The sequence below is a fragment of the Pelobates fuscus genome, chromosome 12 (assembly GCF_036172605.1).
Source record: "Pelobates fuscus isolate aPelFus1 chromosome 12, aPelFus1.pri, whole genome shotgun sequence".
NCBI lineage: Eukaryota > Metazoa > Chordata > Amphibia > Anura > Pelobatidae > Pelobates > Pelobates fuscus.
The window spans coordinates 83,400,794-83,415,475 of NC_086328.1; positions in this window are offsets into that span (position 1 = coordinate 83,400,794).

The window sequence follows — 14,682 nt, forward strand, 5'->3', positions numbered from 1 at the left end:
GTACCAGCTGAAATGCATTTGTGTATAAATCCAGGGCCAGATTAAGAGCCCAGTGGGCCTGGTGCTGACAATTATGATGGGCCTAGTTACAGAATCATGTCGACCAAAAATACTAAAACAATCATACCTCCCAAGCATCATGTATCTGATGGAGATGGTGTTGGAGGGAAACTCAAAGGATGCAGCTATATGAAAATAACATGCTTTCATCTTTCAAGTAAATCCATATCCCCTAACAGCAGTGTCCAGTGAAGCAGGAAGTCAATGTGCAGGGTAAAAGAGTGTGCCACTGGTGCGAATCACCTGACCAGACCTGCCAAAAGGGGTGAACATGCCCAAAAAGGGGGCATATTTGTCCAAAGAATTGGAAGGCCAGTCTGGCATGAATGCATGCCAGACTGCCTGCCAATCTGTATTTTTGCCTGCCAATCATGCAGGCTGTCCAACTAAAGGCATACTATACGGGCAGCACCCTGAGCTTGACATAAATACATCAAATGATGCGCCTACTCCACACTTTCTGAGGACTGTACCCTAGCACTCACATGTCCACTTGTCTCCTTATCATCTTACTAGCAGGCAGAGGTTCCTGGTATATAGTCTGAGACAGAGAAAAGGTGTATGTAGTGAGTGTAGAAGAAAGGGGACATGCCACAGTGTTAGAGAGACCAAAGTCTGCATTATCTAAACTTATTTTATTGTCATCCAGTCCACACAGGTTTTGTTCTCATGCATCCCTCTTAAGCTTCCAAACTTAAAGGGACACTATAGTCACCAGAACAACTACAGCTTATTGTATTTGTCCTGGTAAGTAGAATCATTCCCTCCAGGCTTTTTGCAGTAAACACTGTCTTTTCAGAGAAAATAACTCTGATGGCCACTCCTTAGATGGCTGTTAGAGGTGCCTCCTGGGGACAGTACTGCCTAGTGTGCAGCACCGCCATTCAGTGTCTCCACCCTCTGCATGCAGACACTGAACTTTCCTCATAGGGATGCATTGAATCAGTTTATCTTCATGCGGAGATGCTGATTGTCCAGGGCTATGTTTGACTTGTGCTGGCTATGCCCCTGATCTGCCTAGTTGACAGTCTCAGCCAATCCTATGGGGAAGCATTGTAATTTAAACAGACCACCACTTCTGATGATGTCAGCAGACAGAGTCAATTCAGAGGCAGACAGGGACAGAGCCAGCAGCTGCATACTTAAATACAAGTAAGAGTTCCCTATATTTAGGGAGGCAAGAGGGGGCTAAATTGTGGTTTTAACATAATAAGGTCAGAAATACATGATTGTGTTCCTCACCCTCTAGTGTTCCTTTAAGCAAGAGTATGTGAAGAGTAGTTAGGGTTGCCACCTTTCTTGAAAAAAAATACCAGCCTTATACATTTGAATAATTAATTAGTTATGCGTGACATCACATGATGTAAATCACAAGGAGTGACATAAGAGAAAATTCTGTAAAATCACAAAGTACTCACAGTTTAATTCTGCTGTATAGATGGATTGCTCCCAGTGTCTCCCTGTCTCCCAGTGTCTCAGTCTCGCAAGTCACCCAGTCTCTCAGTGTCCCTATGTATCACAGTGTCAGTGTCCCCATGTCGCCCAGTCCCCTAGTCTCCCAGTGTCTCAGTGTTCCCATTTCTCCCAGTGTCCCCATGTCTCACTGTATCCCCATGTCACTGAGCGACCCGGGGACACTGAGACACTTGGGGACACTGGGAGACATGGGGCACTGAGAAACTTGGGGACACTGGGAGACATGGAGACACTGAGTCACTAGGGACACTAGGAGACATGGGGGCACAGACACTGGGAGACTAGGGGACACTAGGGACACTGAGACATGGGGATACAGACACTGGGAGACTAGGGGACACTGGGAGACATGGGGACACTGTGTCCCTAGTGTCTTCGTGTCCCAATGTCTCAGTGTCTCCCAATGTCCCTATGTCTCACAGTGTCCCCATGTGTCTCAGTGTCCCCATTTCTTCCAGTGTCCCCAAGTGTCTCAGTTTTCCCAGGTCTCCCAGTATCCCCTAGTGTCTGTGTCCCCATGTGTTCCCTAGTTTCTCAGTATCCCCTAGTGTCTCAGTGTCCCCATGTCTCCCTGCTGCCTTTCCCCCATCCCTCACTTACCTGAGCTGTAGAGCTCCTGTCAGGACTCTCTGTGCTGTGTAGCTGCTCCCCCATGGATCAGTGAGTAGTAGAGAAAGGCAGGGAGGGATATGCTGTAACTTCCTATCCCTGCCTCTCTCCACACACAGTGGCCGGTGCTGGTATTGCAGAGTAATTTCCGTTTATACTGAGAAAAATACCTGCATTTGTATTGCCTGTATAACTGCAATACTGGCACTGGCCAGGCAGCCTCAAATACCAGCTGTGCCAGTTAAATACCAGGCAGGTGGCAAACCTAAGAGTAGTGTGTAAAAAAAAAAAAAAAAAATATTATTATTTTTTTTTTTTAAATGGGCCTATTCCATGGGCCTGGGCCTGGGCCTGGAGCTGCAGCTCCATCAGCCCCTATGTTAATCCGGCCCTGTATAAATCTAATATCAACCATCCTTTTCTGGGCCCACGTAATGTCATCATGTAAATTAGCGCCACTCGAAAAGTGTGGCAATTTAAGTTTAACGTATTTTATTATGGACATCTGTACAATATAGTATTTTAATTAGAACACAGTCACTCAATGTTTACAAAACCCTCCAATATATAGAATTTCTGTGCTGCAAGTGCCCTGCACATGAAACGTATTATGCTTCTGTATGTAGAATTTTATATGCTGCTGGGGTCTTGATGAATTGATCACTTTGTTTCATACCTATATCATTTTTATTAAACATACGGCCTGTTTATGCCAAACAATGTACCACAGTCTTTTGAAACCCTCCATAAACCCTTGAGTTGTACTGTTCTGCATGTTCAGGAGTACGACATGGACGTACACCTGTTGACGTGCCAGAAGTTGAAGATGTCCATCACAATCAAGATGGCGGTGCTTATGTGGCAGAACTTCATCCACTGGTAAGGTAACCATAACACATCCCATGTGTTCCCTATTAAGGGTTAATAAATATATAGGGGTGTACATAAAAAATACCCCTCTGTCTCATTTGAGACATTTTTGACAGAAGCTCAAGGAAGCAAGCTGAAGGGTCAGTGTTAGGACCCACTTGGGGGGTCTGCCTTGACGTTGGCAGGCGGGCATTCCCTCCAATGGCCATTGGAGTAACTAAATGACCTCCATTTGTTTAAATATACATAGGGATTAAGGAGAGAGCGCAGGTAACTTGTTTTTCTTTGGTTTTTACAACCAGAACACAAGCAGGCATGATGTATTTAGCATAAAATAAACAAACATCCTCAAAGGTGACAAAGTTGCTTTCAAAAATACCTTTATTGCACATTCTGTTTAATATAGAATCTCTTAACTCATGCTCTGTGAATAGCCTTCTACCCTTGCAGTAGCCTCCTGTGTGTGATTAAAGTTCAATTAATAGAGCAGGAGCTAAAAACTTCTAAAGTAAGTTAACATTGGATTGAAAATTAAACCATTTAATTTTTTTCATGCAGGGTGTGTTATTCATAGTCAGTGTAGGTGTGGCTAGGGCGGCATAAACAGTAAAGAGATATGATGGTCTCTTAATGCACAGAGACCAAAAGATGGTTGTGGAGTAAGGACAAAATCAGGGGTAACCCAAGAATTTATCAAACTAGAGAAATAACTAATACTCCCTATAGAAGGGAGCAAAATGTAATCTGTCCTTACTTCAATAAATGTTAAAAATAAATATTTATTGATAAAGAGACTGTGGCAAACCTAGCCACTTAAGACGGTCATTTTATGTATAGGATGCTATTGCTTTAAGATTACCTGCATATGTCTGTATTTGTATTTTGTTTTATAATTAGATCCATAGCATTCGTATGCTTGCGGCACGAAAGCCGCCAGTATTCACATAGTAGTTTCACGAACAGTGACTTTCAACACTGTTCGTGAAACGAATAATATACCGAATGGGAGACCACCCAAAGGAGGTCGTGTGTCTCCCATTTAACGGTAGATACAATGTATCCGCAGCCAATTAAGGTATTATGTGTGTGGCCGCCTGTCAGGGTACCTGTGGTCTCTACCTCCGAAAGAGGTAGAGACTTAGCTGTTCCTCCATCCAGACGGTCTGATGGCTCCCTTCCCCGCGGTCTATCCGGTCATGCTAGGCCGGCCGCGAGGGAGTGACTGCCTTTTACAGCATCTAGGCAGGAAGTAGTCATCAGGACACTCCCCCAGAACAACCTGTCAGTCAATGGCTGCAGGACCAATCAGGACGCCTTGGGGGCGTGGTTACTGCTCTGAACAGGGTATTTAACAGAGCTTCTTTCATTAGCTCATTGCCCTGTCGTGGTTCTAGCTTGTTCTAGTCACTCAGTGCTTGTGTATTCTATTATCCCTTTTGGTTTTGACCCGGCTTGTTTACCTTACTCTGCTTATCTCTGTTACCCTTGATTCGGCTTGTCTCTCGCTTACCTGTCTTCTGTTACCCTCGACCTCGGCTTGTCTTTGACCATTCTATACTGTACTACTTACGTTAGTCCGGCCATTCTAAGGTCCGGTATACGTATCTGGCTACTGTTTGTACTCTGCGTGTTGGATCCCTGTCCCGATCCTGACATTACGACAGGGCCAATGGATCCTGCAAGTACAAACAGTCAGCTGGCTGCTCCTGATCCTAGGTTTGAAGCCATGGATCACAGAATGGATCAGATGGCGCTTGCGCTACAGGCTCTATTAGCTTGTGCCAATAAACCACCAGAGGAGATACGTAATACCCCTGTTTCTCCTGTCGGTTCAGGTCTAGAGGTAGCCACAGTGGGTGCTTCTTCTCACATTACCCCCCCAGTACGCTATGGTGGGGCTCCTGAGAAGTGTCGTGGTTTTTTAAACCAAATTAGTATCCACTTTGAATTGCAACCTCGCTCTTATCCTACAGATAGGGCAAAAGTAGGATTTATTATCACCCTACTCATTGAGAAAGCTCTGAGATGGGCCAACCCACTATGGGAGAACGATAATCCATTAGTTTATAACTATAACGCATTTGTAGCTGCTTTTAGAAGAACATTTGACCCTCCAGGTAGAAAGGTTAATGCAGCCAGATTACTGTTGCGCCTGAGACAGGAGAACCGAACACTGGTGGATTATGCACTAGAGTTCAGGTCTCTGGCGGCAGAAATCAAGTGGAATGAGCAGGCGTATATGGATGTATTTTTGAATGGCCTATCTGATGTAATCCTTGATGAGGTTGCTACCAGAGAACTCCCTGAGAATTTAGAGGATTTAATTTCGTTCATCTCTCGTATAGATGAACGTCTAAGAGAGAGACAGAACACTCGAGAGGGGAACCAGAGACCTTCTTTTAGGTTAGCTCCCGCTGTTCCAAGTCCTGACTCCACGATATCTTTGCTTACTGAACCTATGCAGAAAGGGTATACCCGCCTCTCTGAGGAGGAAAGACAGCACAGGAGAAGAGAGGGTTTGTGTATGTATTGTGGAGCCAAGGGTCATTTACTCTCGAACTGTTCTAACCGCCCGGGAAACGCTCGCACCTAAGTCTCTCTAGAGGACAGGCCTTGGGTGTTTCTATTTTGTCCTCTACTCCTGATTATAAAGATCACAGGCTTCTGCTACCAGTTTCCTTAACTTGGGGGAAGGAAGTAGTAAGGGCTATGGCATTGATAGATTCCGGTGCTGCTGAGAATTTTATCGACCAAGCCTTTGCTAGTAAGAACAATTTCCCATCCCAGCTAAGGGAGACACCTTTGGCCGTTGAGGCCATAGATGGTAGACCACTACTAGACCCTGTTATCTTTCGTGAGACCATACCCATTAATTTAAATGTGGGTATCCTACACGTGGAGAATTTATCTCTTCTGCTCATTTCGTCTCCTTCCGTTCCCATAGTTCTGGGGTACCCATGGTTGAAAAAACATAACCCTATTATCGATTGGGAGTTAGGAGAGATACTCTCGTGGGGCCAGGGCTGCCAGGATCGGTGTTTGTGCAAGGTTTCTCCATTAGCTAATATTAACATACCGGAGAATCCTACTCAGTCCACAGAAAGACAAATACCAGACCTTTACCTAGACTTAAGGGCAGTGTTTGACAAGAAGAATGCCGATTCTTTGCCTCCACACAGGTCATTTGACTGTAAGATTAAGCTTCTACCCGGCACTATGCCTCCGAGGGGCCATGTATATCCTTTGTCTGTTCAGGAAAACTCGGTTCTAGAGGAGTATATTCGGGAGAATTTAGAAAAGGGATTCATCAGGAGGTCTTCTTCTCCGGCCGGGGCTGGGTTCTTTTTCATTAAGAAGAAGGATGGCACGCTGAGACCTTGTATCGATTACCGAGGCTTGAATAAAATAACTGTCAGAAATGCCTATCCTATCCCACTGATTACCGAGTTATTTGATCGTCTTAAGGGCTCCAAAATCTTCACCAAGTTAGATCTCAGAGGGGCTTACAATTTGGTGAGAATCCAGCAAGGTCACGAGTGGATGACGGCATTCAATACCCGGTATGGCCATTACGAATACACTGTAATGCCATTTGGACTATGCAATGCTCCTGCAGTATTTCAAGATTTGATTAATGAGGTACTTAGGGAGTTTCAGCATGATTGTGTTATTGTTTACCTGGACGACATACTAATACACTCTAAGGAGATTGAGACTCACCATAGACAGGTCAGAAAGGTATTACACAAGCTGCTGCAACATGGTCTATATTGCAAATTGGAGAAGTGCAGTTTTGATCAGTCTCAGGTAGACTTTCTTGGATACGTGATTTCTGGGGAGGGTTTTAAAATGGATCCTGTAAAACTTCAATCTATTTTAGACTGGCCCTTGCCCAAAGGACTCAAGGCTATCCAAAGGTTTATTGGTTTTTCCAACTACTATAGGCGCTTCATTAAAGGATACTCCTCTATCATTGCGCCTATTACCAATATGACCAAACAAGGGGCTGATACTAAGTTCTGGTCTAAGGAAGCTCTGGGTGCTTTCAAGACTCTCAAGGAACTTTTTGCCTCGGCTCCCATTCTAGTCCATCCTGATACGACTCTGCCTTTCTTGCTCGAGGTCGATGCCTCTGAGACAGCAGTTGGGGCTGTTCTGTCTCAAAGGTTAGGGGTGGATAAACCGTTACACCCTTGTGGTTTCTTCTCTAAGAAATTTTCTGGGCCTGAGAGCAGATATGACATCGGGGAAAGGGAACTGTTAGCAGTCATTAAAGCCTTAAAGGAGTGGAGACATTTGTTGGAGGGGACCCTACACCCTATTACGATTTTGACGGACCACAAAAACTTGTCCTATATTGGGGAGGCTAAGCGCTTATCCTCTAGACAAGCTCGTTGGTCCTTATTCCTGACTCACTTCAATTATGTACTGACTTACAGACCTGGTTCTAAAAACTCTAAAGCCGATGCATTATCTCGCCAATATGAACCTTCTACTGTACCTGAACCAGTTCTTTCTTCTATAGTTCCGAAATGCAATATCATTGCTAATACGAATCTCAGGATTCATTCTCCATTACTGGCCGAGATCATTAAGTTGCAACATCTAGCACCTAAACAGACTCCTGCGGGCCGTCATTTCGTTCCTCCTGCTCTTCAACTGGAACTTTTACAGTGTTTACATAATAGCAAGATGGCGGGACATCCTGGTATTCGCAAAACTTACGCGTTGATCTCTAAGGACTTCTGGTGGCCTGCTTTACGGAGGGATATTGAGGAGTTCATCGCTGCATGTGAAGTTTGTACTAAAACCAAACAACCCCATACGCTTCCATGTGGATTCCTGCAACCCTTGGAGGTTCCAGAAAAACCATGGTCCTGTTTGGCCATGGACTTTATTGTCGATCTACCTATCTCTAAAAGACAGACTGTTATCCTCACCGTGGTTGACAGGTTTACTAAGATGGCACACTTCATTCCCCTGCCTAAACTCCCGTCTTCTCCCGAATTGGCAGAGATATTCGCTAAGGAGATTTTTCGCCTACATGGGATACCCTCTCAAATTGTATCGGACAGAGGCTCCCAATTTGTTTCCCGCTTTTGGAGGTCCTTCTGCTCTCAACTTGGTATTAAATTAAACTTTTCTTCTGCCTATCATCCTCAGTCTAACGGAGCTGCTGAACGTACCAACCAGAAAATTGAACAATATTTACGATGCTTTGTTTCTGAACACCAGGATGATTGGGTCGGTTTGATTCCTTGGGCGGAGTTTGCACACAACAATCTCGTTTGCGATTCTACTCATTCAAGCCCCTTCTTCATGAATTATGGTTTTCATCCGTCTATTCTTCCTTCGGATTCCCCTTCCCAGGGGGTGCCGTCGGTTGATGTTCATGTTGCCAATTTGAGGAAGTTGTGGGATCAAACTCGACAAATCCTTGTGCACAGCTCTATGTTGGTCAAGAAACACGCTGATAAACGTAGAAGGGCGGCTCCGGTCTTTGTTCCAGGTGATAGGGTATGGCTGAGCACGAGGAACATCCGTTTAAAAGTGCCCTCCATGAAGTTCGCTCCTCGTTATATTGGACCCTACAGGGTGCTGACCCGTATCAATCCAGTTGCGTATCGTTTAGCTCTTCCTAATACCTTACGCATCCCGAACTCGTTTCACGTTTCATTGCTGAAACCACTCATATGTAACAGATTTTCCTCCACAATAGCCCCTCCTCGCCCCGTTCAGGTGGAGGGTCAGGAGGAGTATGAGGTTAACTCTATTATTGATTCTCGAATCTCCCGGGGGAGAGTACAATATCTGGTTGATTGGAAGGGATATGGTCCTGAGGAGAGGAGTTGGGTACCTCAGGAGGATGTTCATGCTCCCCGTCTCCGCAGGGCGTATCACTCTCGCTTCCCATCTCGTCCCGGTTCATTCCGCCCGGTGGGCGTATCTGAGAGGGGGGGTACTGTCAGGGTACCTGTGGTCTCTACCTCCGAAAGAGGTAGAGACTTAGCTGTTCCTCCATCCAGACGGTCTGATGGCTCCCTTCCCCGCGGTCTATCCGGTCATGCTAGGCCGGCCGCGAGGGAGTGACTGCCTTTTACAGCATCTAGGCAGGAAGTAGTCATCAGGACACTCCCCCAGAACAACCTGTCAGTCAATGGCTGCAGGACCAATCAGGACGCCTTGGGGGCGTGGTTACTGCTCTGAACAGGGTATTTAACAGAGCTTCTTTCATTAGCTCATTGCCCTGTCGTGGTTCTAGCTTGTTCTAGTCACTCAGTGCTTGTGTATTCTATTATCCCTTTTGGTTTTGACCCGGCTTGTTTACCTTACTCTGCTTATCTCTGTTACCCTTGATTCGGCTTGTCTCTCGCTTACCTGTCTTCTGTTACCCTCGACCTCGGCTTGTCTTTGACCATTCTATACTGTACTACTTACGTTAGTCCGGCCATTCTAAGGTCCGGTATACGTATCTGGCTACTGTTTGTACTCTGCGTGTTGGATCCCTGTCCCGATCCTGACACCGCCGTTCGTATACTGAACATGTGGAGGCGGCCATCTTTGTTCACGAAAGCCCAGCGTTGTTTGGTCGTCGAGTGCCTGGAACTAAAAACGGCTACTCGACGGCACGAACACCGCTGGGCTTCCAGGCCGTTTGGGAAACCGGTTCTTTCGGTATTCTAACGTAACCAGTCTGTTCGTGCATTTCAATACCTGTTAATACAAAACTGTAATTCGAACGGCGTTCATTTAATTGTGCAGGGATCTGAGCGGTATTTCACCAGATGCTGCTTCTCAGATCCCAGCTACGTAAAAAGGGGTCAACAGTACATTCTTGGGTGATTATCTCTCCAATACAGCAGGGCATGGTGGGAAATAACCTTGCAGGGTCAGTTTCCCACACAGTCCCCTTGATTAAAACCCCTGCAATACCAGTTTGTAAACCCCTTGCATGGGGAACTGCATAAATACTGTCCCTGTGGAATAAAAGCTCAGTTGACCTCCAAGCTATGTGTCGTCTAGTTCTTGGAAGGAATGGATTGTTACTACGCTACCTGTGTTTTACCTGCTTATCCTGACTACCAGTGGAGATACCGTGGATTAACCCCCACTACTCTGCTACAGAGACATACAGGTTACAAAACAAGTTATACCTTGTGTAGATACTGAGTAAATCCTTGTAGGGCAAAAAATTATAATCTGCACTTCGATACCAAAAATTAGGTCTACATATAAATAGTATTTAAACTACAGTATTGATGTACCTGGGAACATAATTTAGGCAATACATTCATATAAATTGATATGTGTGCTAAGATACCAGAAAAATAAGTCCATAGAAAAGTGGCAATTATATACAGGATAATTGTATTTAGAATAACGAGTCCCTACTGCGATCCCAGCAGGCTAGCAAACCAACATTCATGGATATACTTAAAGGACCACTATAGTGCCAGGAAAATAAACTCATTTTCCTGGCACTATAGGTTTTTTAGGTTCTCCCCCCCCCCCCCACCCGGCTGAAGGGGTTAAACACTTACCTTTCTCCAGCGCCGGGCTCCCTCGGCGCTGAGGAACTCTCCTCCCTCTTCCAACGTCAGCTTTGAATGTGCATGCGCAGGAAGAGCCACGCGCACATTCAAACAGTCCATAGGAAAGCATTTCTCATTGCTTTCCTATGGACGTCAGCGTCTTTTCACTGTGATTTTCACAGTGAGAAGCGCGGAAGCGGCTGTCAGTGAGACAGCCACTAGAGGCTGGATTACCCCTATTGTAAACTATAAACTGAAACGGCTACGTTTACAGCTGCAAGGTTAACACTAGATGGACCTGGCACCCAGACCACTTCATTGAGCTGAAGTGGTCTGGGTGCCTATAGTGGTCCTTTAATAGATGAGAGAAAATCCATTACATTTCCTAATACAACTTCAAAGGACAAAAGAAAATATCTAACTTCCCTCACAACAAGGAGTAACCACTGGGGGCTATTCACAATACCCATTTTGGTCAGTTACATTTAAAATTAATGGGCTGGGGGCGGGGCCTGGCAGCCAAAATGGACGGAGGTGCTTTTTGTGGGCTCCTGCACTAGCGGGCATAAAATCAACCCTCACGACTGCCAAAACTGTGCCAGATACGCAGGAAGCCTGTAATCAGAACAAGAACCGCACGGGGAACAAAACGATACCCGTCCAACGATCCAACTCAACGCAAGCACCGGTACCGAACATGCGGCCTACACCAGAGCAGAGCCTGAGGCCTGGGGGAAACGGCCGATACCCCGGCACAGAACCTCCTCACAAGCGGCAATCACACACTACCCTGCTACCCCCCCCTCTGGACCGGCGGGGGTTATCCCGGTCCTCAAGGGGGCCGACCACCCCCTCAAAACAGCTCACAAAAGTGGACAAATTTACAGCCAAGCGGGACTGTGGGGGGCCTAGCAAGATGGCGACGCAACAAACGCGACCGGCAACGAACAGGACCCTCACCACACCGCCTGCTCACACTCTGGAGTTTTTTGACCAACTCTATGCTAACCTGCGAATACAACTCCGCACCAAGGGTCGGCACCTCCACCGGGTCGTGAGGGAAATGGCGGCGTGGATACGCCCGGCCACCCGGCGCCACCTACGTTACCATTCACACCGAGCCCCTAAAGCAGCCCCCAGCCGAGTGAAAAGCAAGAGACCGGGGGGCCACTCACCTTCGTACACAGCAGAGTGAGTCCACAAAGCTTGACTCATCCACTCGCCACCAGGCGGCACCGGAATATCCCGCCAAACGAAACGAACCCCTGCAAGCAAAGTCTGATACCACCGGCCGCACGGCGCACCCTAGGACAGCACAGCTCCTCATCAGCAATAGACACGGGCGGAGAACACCTCCGGACCCCGCAGGTGGAGATATGGGGTCGCGGCACCAAATCACCTGTTACAGCTGGCCCGTCTACCAAGTTCCCAGAACCGGCAAGGGGTAAGCGAGGGAGGAAGCACAGGTGGCAGATTAAGCCCCTATAGGCCCATAAGCGGGGACACTACATAGCCCCACTAAACCGGCTATAACTGAGGAACTGTATCCTGGACTACCCTTAAGCGACATGAAGATTTGTTGCTCTTCATATGCCTAGCATACTCTTTCTGCATGTACTATTATTTTATGTTTGGAATCATTTTTGTTTTTATTTTTTCTTGCAATGCGCAAACACACTGTGTGGCAGACGTAGTGCATATATATGTTTTATCTTTTGAAAAGCGCTGCCTAACGTCCACAGCTTATTATTATTGATACTCATACCTATCTTAGCTCAGCCTGCGACCCTACAACCTTACGGTCTCCAGCGACAGCCAATACAATGTTCAATGTATTAATTCAATGTTCAAAAGTCCAACTCCCAGTTTTCGCTTTAGCGACCAGCTGAGCCCTCAACTAAGAGGTACTCTGAGTAACCTGTCGGCTTAATTTAAAATTAGAACACCTCTACAAGTTCCTACCTAGCGTCTGACACAGCATATTACCTTACTACATAGAAAACAAAAGCGTTGTTTCTATATGTTTTGTTTTTCAAACTCTCTAAGCGATGTACATCATTATTGTTCGTGTTTTTACTTAAAAAATGTGTGCAAGATCTCATGTTTACCCCTATGTTCAAACTATGTTTAACGTGCTAGAGGATTGCCTCTGGGGTACCTCTTACGCAAATGTTATTACTATGCGCACTTCAAAAATAAAGAATTAAAAAAAAATAAAAAAAAATTAATGGGCTGGAGCTTTCTTACTTCTATTACTGCTTTTAGCATTTTGTCAGGACAGACTGATTTCATCAGTCGTCTCATATATTTATTACTTTGTTTTTCCTTGGTAATTTTGTATCTTAGTGCAGTCATTTTGTGTGATGCAGGGTTGAGCTTTTAACATTAATTGAGTTTCCTATGAATTGAGGATCAGTCCTCATACCATACTGAGGAAAGTTTGGATTTACATTAGATACTTTTTGATCTCAGTAGGTAATCATTAACCTAAATACAATCTTATCACATGACAGGAGGCTTCATATTTGCATTAACTCCAATAGCAGCAAAGAACATATAAAAATAAATGACCAATAAGAGACAAGCAGAGTATATCAAGCCCCTCCCACTGAGGCACTTCCTCTTTCTTTGCTGCTCCATCACAAGTCAGGTCAGAATATTGTATGTCTAACACTTTGCCACTGGCTTGTCTTATTATTATTGTGTCATTATTGTATTACTTTTACTCTGTTTCAAGTATATTTTGTATGTATTTCTGTGGGAAGTTAAGAGATATCTTGCACCCTTTCTGGGGTGATTGAGGGTTAGGTTTTCCCTATTCCCTTTCTCAGTTTTTTTCCCTTTCCCCACAGGTTCTGCTTTGGGTTATACCAACGGTTTAAAATCCATCTAGGTATACCCCACACTCTCTCTGGCTATGCTCGCCACTTTTCGGGAATTCTCACCATGGTGAGTGTAAAGCTCCTGGCAGGCTCTCCTAAGCGTCCGGCGTTCGTGCAGCGACGTTTGTCTGTTCGGAACGTTTCACTCAACTGCATACATTGCGTTAGGTGACATTTTCCCTCTTACCATTCACTGAGTCCCCACGAACACACGGTTGTTTGTGGGCACCAGCGTTCGCATAATATCCAGATCGTACCTAACGAGCGCGACTCGCGTTCAGTAGTTTTGTTCCCATCAGTTTCATATGTATTTCCGTGAACGGTTGTTCACGAACAACGGCATTCGCAGCTTAGCACTGTTAGTTTTTTTCTCTCTCCTCGTTCAGGAGTTTTTCCCCGCAAACCCTATTGCGGATTTGCAGGCTTTTTTCAGTGGCCATTTTGGATATCGCATCGCGAGAGTCCTGGCGGCTATTTTAAACTCTGAGTGTGTATTGGAGTTATTCTGTGTGGACATTTTTTCTCAGTGCTGTGTGGAAAAACTTGTGGAATTGATTTAATTGACTGCTTATTACCTACTGCCTGTCTCAGAGACCTGCTACAGGTTAGTAAACCTTTAAGGGGTCAGCCAGTCAGGTTATTACCGAGTACTCCGGCTTGGGTTGAGCCCCCATTTATTAGCGCTGCTGAGCGGAGCTGTTCACGCAGTCTACTTGTTTCCTGGTGACCCCCAGAATTTTGTCTGCCTATATGTGGGTCTTATATATACAGGCCATTTCAAAACTCCGGGTGGTCCCTGCTGACTATTTGCTGCAACGTGCCTATCCACCAAAAGATATTCACTGATTTTGGGTAAATCCAGTGCATAACATGGAAGAGGCCCAGATGCCAACAGACCTGCAGGCCCTTATTAACACGACGGTGGCCGCTTCAGTTGAAAAGGCCTTCGCCAAGAGAATTATTGGATGATTCTGATTCATCCTCTAGAGAACACTCACGCCGGGAGAAACGCCACTGGAAGGGCAAAGGGTCTTAACGAAAGCCTAACAAAGGCAAATCTCCCCTAAAAAAGGGTAAACATGTGCAACCTGTGCCTCAGAGGGTTTATGAAGCTTCCTCAGACGATACCTGGCAATACCTGGATGTCATACTTTTGTTTGGTCAAATACGACGACTGGTGTCGTAGATGGCATACAATGTGCAAGTGTTGGAATCCCTGGGATTCATTGTAAATTGCACAAAATTGGCAATGA